Source organism: Elgaria multicarinata, chromosome 1, assembly GCF_023053635.1.
Source record: "Elgaria multicarinata webbii isolate HBS135686 ecotype San Diego chromosome 1, rElgMul1.1.pri, whole genome shotgun sequence".
NCBI lineage: Eukaryota > Metazoa > Chordata > Lepidosauria > Squamata > Anguidae > Elgaria > Elgaria multicarinata.
This window is the reverse complement of record NC_086171.1, coordinates 92,870,154-92,876,153: the sequence shown is the minus strand read 5'-3', so window position 1 is coordinate 92,876,153 and position 6,000 is coordinate 92,870,154. Positions and strand designations below refer to the sequence as shown.

Sequence of the window (6,000 nt, the reverse complement as noted above, 5' to 3'; positions counted from 1 at the left end):
GACCCCTGAACATCCTCGTTGTCCTCCTCTGAACACACTTCAGCTTGTCTGCATCCTTCTTCTTCTTTTCTCTTAATACTTTTATTCATTTTCCACAGAAAATAGACACCTAAGGAAAGGTACAAAAAACACACTACAAACTATACAAACTACTACACCACGCATACATCTACTAAAATAAACACAATACATAAGGCTATATTTCATTTAAAGCGATCTTCATGTCAGACGGCAAACATCCGTTGTTTCTAGATTGCCAGGTACGAATTTCATAACAAGCTAATGTATATATAGCAAAGGTAAAAGTTATATATAAAACCCACAAACAAATAAATAATCCTTTTGTATATACTTTATAAAAGGTTTCCAGTCCAATACATATGAGGCTATTGTTCTTTCATGTACTAGCGCCATTAATTTCGCCATCTCCGCCAATTCCATCACCTTGAGGAGCCGTTCTTCCGTTGTTGGTACTTGTGTTTTTTCCCCAATATTGCGCATAGAGTCGTCTTGCCACTGTCACCTTATGTTGGAATAACAATCTTTTTTCTTTAAATTGATCATCCCTGAGTCAAAGCAAAAACAATTCTGGTTTCATTTCTATGTTTATCTTTTAAAAAAATCTGCATTAATATATGTATTTTAACCCAATATGCTTTTGCTCTTTTACAAGACCACCACATATGATAAAAGGTTCCTTCCTGTTCTTCACATTTCCAACAGTCCCCCAAACATTTTCGCTAACTTTGATGGAGACATATACCATCTATACATCATCTTATAAAAAAATTCCTTTAGTCTGCATCCTTCTTGAAGTGTGGTGCCCAGAACTGGACGCAGCACTCTAAAAAAATAGACTAAACAACCCAATAAATAAGCATACTCAATCCAAAGGGAGAGGCAGGTAAGAAATAAATTATTATTATTATTATTATTATTATTATTATTATTATTCACTGTCCAAGCTCACAATCATGGTCATTTCATTCCACTAATCCAGCTAAGAAAATGAAAACTGAAAAATGGCTACTGTGGAATTTGCCGGCCTGATAGGAGTGCTTTCTGCCATTTCCTTTAAATCTTAGTCCTGCACTTGCTCTTGTTTTTAAAGGGCATAGGTGGGCTGTTCCTGTGATAACATATGAGTCTGGCAGCCAGTTGCCTTCCTTTATATCTTGCTACACATCCTTCTGGGATTGGAAATACTAAGTAGCCCCAATACTTTCAATTTATTTAAATGATCACAAGTCAAGGAAGGTGGAACAAAGAAGGTGAAATATTGAGGCTGGTGGAAATCATGCACACAAAAACAGACACACTTGGTGTGTGAGTCATTCCACATTGAACGGTGCCCTTCCCCCACTCTCTGGCCTTGGAGAGGCTTCCTCTGAGTGAGGAAGCTTCCTTCCTCAATCCAGCAGCTCAGACTGATGGGAACACCCAAACCATTCTGTCTGCCTCATTCATGTGTTCAAACTCCGCACAAGTTTAGGAGGCCTGGGCAAGAAGAAAGCACAGCTGAGCAGTTAGGAAGAAGGTGACTGATTAGGTTTGGGGTTACTGCAAGGGGTTCTTGAATGATGTAAATGTTAACACCTGTGTTCTGCTGGATGATACCTGGATGAAACAGGCAGCCAGAAGCAGCGAGGGTGTGGTAAGCAGGTTTTTTCCTCCCCCCCCCCCACCAGCAGTATCTCTTTGACTTTGTTTCTCATGCTGTACTCACACAGCATTTGCTGGACACTCGTCCGGGGTGGGTGGGTGACTGCTCACCTCAGGATGGCTACTTCTGATACTGCAGGTAATCCTGCATGTCAAGGACATGTACAGCAGAACTGGGGTTCTTTGCCATGGTGAAGATATTTTGGAAGCGCTTCCTGCTCAAGGCAATTTTCCTGCTGCTGTTTTCTTCACTTGTAAATCTCCTTCATGTGAGGAAGCCAACGGAAATATTGGTTTTGTGATATTTCACCCTCACCGCCCCCTTCTTGAGATAGCTTAAAGCAGGGGAGGACCGGAGGCAGGTTCAGCCCGAACACACAGGCCTGGACAGGTCGCTGCAGCTCCTGACACAATCAACAAGGAAGAGACAGTACGTGCTTGAAGACAAGGACGGAGAGACAGGCAAAGAGGGGCTGGAGAGAGAAGAGAATACTAACAAGATGTGAGCAAACAGGTAAAACCAGGGAAATGGGTGGGGTCAGGTGGGTGCAGGTCCAGGTAGGCCTGCTGGGTCTTTGATGGGGCGGCATGGAAAACTGCCCACAATGGTAGCATTTTCCAGAGGTTGCTCAAGCAGCTGGTTGAATTTCTTGATGGTTGAACGGCCAGTTCAAGTGGGGCTTGTGTCTGTTCCTGGGCAGGCATTGCTTGCTGCACGTAAGAGAACTGGAATTCTGCCGGCATCCCTGGCTCAGAGTTAAAGGCACTGAATATGATTAATTTGACTTCTAATCGTTGCTGTCACAAAGGCCTCTCAAAATGCCTTCCAACTAATTCAGTTGACAAGCTATTGGTGGACGGAGGTGCTGATTTCAATCCTGTATCTCTTTAGTCTGGAACCCTGTCCAATATAACCCCTGAGGCGGGTGGGTGATAGTGGGTTACACAATGGAGTGGGGAGGTGGAATCATGGTTGAAATCCCAGCCAGCCATGGGCTTGGGAGACTTCCCGATGAGTCTTGTACAGGGGGTCCAGATGACTCATGATATTCCTATATTTTCTTACTGCTTCTTCCATCTTTTTTCCTGAATGCAGAAAAGATGTTAAGGAGAAAAGATGAACAGCTGCACAGCAGCTTCTACTTGTTAGTGGTGTTGTGGAAGCTCTCTTGGAGAATTTCAGTTTCCCCCACCCGTATAATAGGAGTAATGGTGCCCCTACTGCACAGTGAAAACATGATAAACAATTACATGTTCTCTGGTTGTTGTTGTTTGGAAGCACTATGTAAAATTAAAGCACCTTCTTGGATCACATCAGAGTCCATCTAACTCAGCACTGCAATAGCAACTAGCCAGATATGAGCAAGGCAGGAAAACAAAGGCCTTCCCCGCTGGGTTTTTCCCCCCAGAATCATCATCTTTCCTCTGAAAAATATTAGACCTTTTCTCAGCCCTAGTGGCTAGTAGCCACTGATAGATCTTCCCTCCGTTAATTTGATTACTCGTTCATAAAAATATATCTATGCTAATGGCAAGGGCAATACCTCGTGGCAATTCATTCTATGAGTTATTATTTCTATCATGACGCAGAAAACATGTTTCTGAGCACCAAGCTTCACTGTACTCAGACATGGGGCTCCCTGCCCTGGGTGCTATTTGGCCTTCCCCTTTACTGTATAGCTTGGCTTACTTACTTGAGATGATCAATTCCTCTGCAGATATCTCTCTGCAGAACAACTGCTCTCTGCTTGGAGCACACTGGACCACCGTAAAATGGTGCCTCCAAATCCCATCACAGCTAGGCACTCCAGAAAGATACCATGGTCTAGGGTATCAAAAGCCACTAAGAGGTTCAGCAGAACAAACAGGCATGCATGCTCCACCAAGGTAATCAAAGTAGTCTCTGTCCCATAAGCAAGCTTTAAGCCAGACTGAAATGGATCTATATCAGGAGTGAGCAATTGTCCAGGGGACAATTCTGCCCCCACCCCCAGACCTGTCATGAACTGCGCTTTCTCCCTTGCTTCTGAAAAAAAAGGGAGTTTAAAAGTCACAATTTGCCACCAAAATAAAATAAACTTGTATGTTCTAAGTCTCCAGAGCTGCGATGGAGACTTAGAATGAACACATTTAGCTTGTTTTACAGCTAAATTTATGCATTTTAGGCTTTTGTAGTAGTTTGGTGGCAAATTTTGGTGCCCAACATTATGCCCATGAGCCCATAGACACCTTCCTTGGTGCCTGCTAGAATCTTTGCTCTTTCTGATTCTTGAAAATAATAACAACTAACTAAATAAATAAATAAATAACAACAACAACAACATTGTAACTGGAAGATTGGCATGCTGCAAAGTGAAGCACTGGCCTGCAGCACCATCTTTATTTCCAAGAGTGCCTCTGAGTCTCACATGGATGTATCCTTAGTAAATAAAAAAGGCATGTAGCTGTGGCTCAGAATTTTGTTTTGAAGTGTGCCCAGAAAAAAGGAAAAAAGAAAGCTGGGGGTGGGTTCTGGGGCCCTAGAAGTGTGGTGGGGAGCATTCCGGTGAGCTAGATGGGTGGGTAGTGAGAGAGAAGTTCTGCCTGTGCTGTGGGGCAGGGGGTGCGTTAAGATGACACAATAGTCAACTGTGTGTTAATAGTCCACTCCACAGCTGACTAGGAGGCACTCTCCACACGACTTGATAATAATCAGCTGTGAGCTGACTATTAACTAACTGTGCATCGACTAGCTCAGCCCCCACCCCGCCCCGCTCCCCACCCTCTGCCTTCCCAATGAATAGCAGCGCTGGTTCCTCCTTGCGATCTCTGTCTCTGCGTGCTGCTCTTGACAGCTCTCAAAAGCAAGGTGGAGAGAGAGATCCCTTCGGGAAGCTGGGGAAGCGCCCTGTTTCTTCTGTGGTGCTATTTAAGCAATGGCTGACTATTTAAACTACTGTTGACTAACATGTCGTCTGAACCCAGACTGTGTGTTGCCTATTGAAGATGTTTACAAAGATGTTTACAACATCTTTGTAAACCACCCAGAGAGCTTCGGCTATGGGACGGTATCTAAATGTAATAAATAAATAAATAAATAAAGGCTTGGGAGGAGCAGGGAATGCTTATCAATTCTGCAGATGACACAACATTGGGTAGGTTGGTACGCTTTAAGGCTGAAAAGTGAAGTGTTTACTATCTATGCAAGTACTGTTTAGCTTGCTACTGAAAGGAGCCAATTAGAAAGAAATTAAGATATGTATATAGTATGCATTGTGCACGATACATTATTAATAATATTTCAAAAGTATAATTTGCAAACATTCATGTTATTATATATCCACAGTAATTAAACCTGATCGCTGTAACAATATAAAAGCCATTATCTTTAATCAAACATGTTGTTACTATAAACAGATGCTCCTACACTATCAATAAAATTTAATCCTTTATGGAATCCAAATATTCTTCAAATACGTAAGTAAATAATAAATACTACTAATATAATTATCATATAACTAAGATCATAAGAACATAAGAAGTGCCCTGATGCTGGATCAGACCAAGGGTCCATCTAGTCCAGCACTCTGTTCACACAGTGGCCAGTCAGCCGTCGGCCAGGACATGGTGCAACAGCACCCTCCCACCCATGTTCCCCAGCAACTGGTGCACACAGGCTTACTGCCTCGAATACTGGAGATAGCACACAACCATCAGGGCTAATAGCCATTGATAGCCTTTGCCTCTTAAATAAATTAATATCTAACATATCTAACTTTCATATAATTTATACAAAGAACCCAGGTTTCAGAAAAAACATCTTTTAATTTTTCCACCGCCCAGAGAGCTTCAGCTATTGGGCGGTATAAAAATGTAACAAATAAATAAATATTCAGTCCATTTTACCATCTGACAATCTGCCATATTTTTCACATCTGCATCTTAAATGAAGGAGCCTCTTCATCTCTCCATTTAGTAGCTGTAAGTATTTTTTTGCAGCTGTTAACAAATTCCAGATAAATTACTGTTGCTCCTGAAGTGCTTAGTCTCTAATGTAACCGAAAATCTTTATCAATGCATTTAATGGAACTGCATAATTTCTACTGAATTTATCTTCTTCCAAAGTATTCTAATTTTGGCACATTGCCACAAACTATGAGGAAAATGTGCTCTTGATTGTATATAGAATCATAGAATGGCAGAGTTGGAAGGGGCCTACAAGGCCATCGAGTCCAACCCACTGCTGAATGCAGGAATCCACCCTAAAGCATTCCTGACAGATGGTTGTCCAGCTGCCTCATGTGGGCTGTAGAATTCTCCTTGTTACAGTATGAAATAATTTTCTCTTTTAAAAACAAA

The 6,000-nt window shown here is 42.1% G+C and overlaps 1 protein-coding gene across 2 annotated transcripts in view; it reads left to right on the top strand.

Moving 5' to 3' along the window:
- The first annotated feature begins 1,789 nt into the window (after positions 1-1,789).
- The window catches only part of LOC134402884 (rho GTPase-activating protein 27-like), an 80,943-nt gene continuing 76,732 nt past the window's right edge, over positions 1,790-6,000 (top strand). For both annotated transcript variants that reach the window (XM_063132777.1, XM_063132769.1), the window contains exon 1: positions 1,790-2,176. The gene's annotated coding sequence lies outside the window, so the exon portion shown is untranslated. The remainder of the gene's footprint in view (positions 2,177-6,000) is intronic.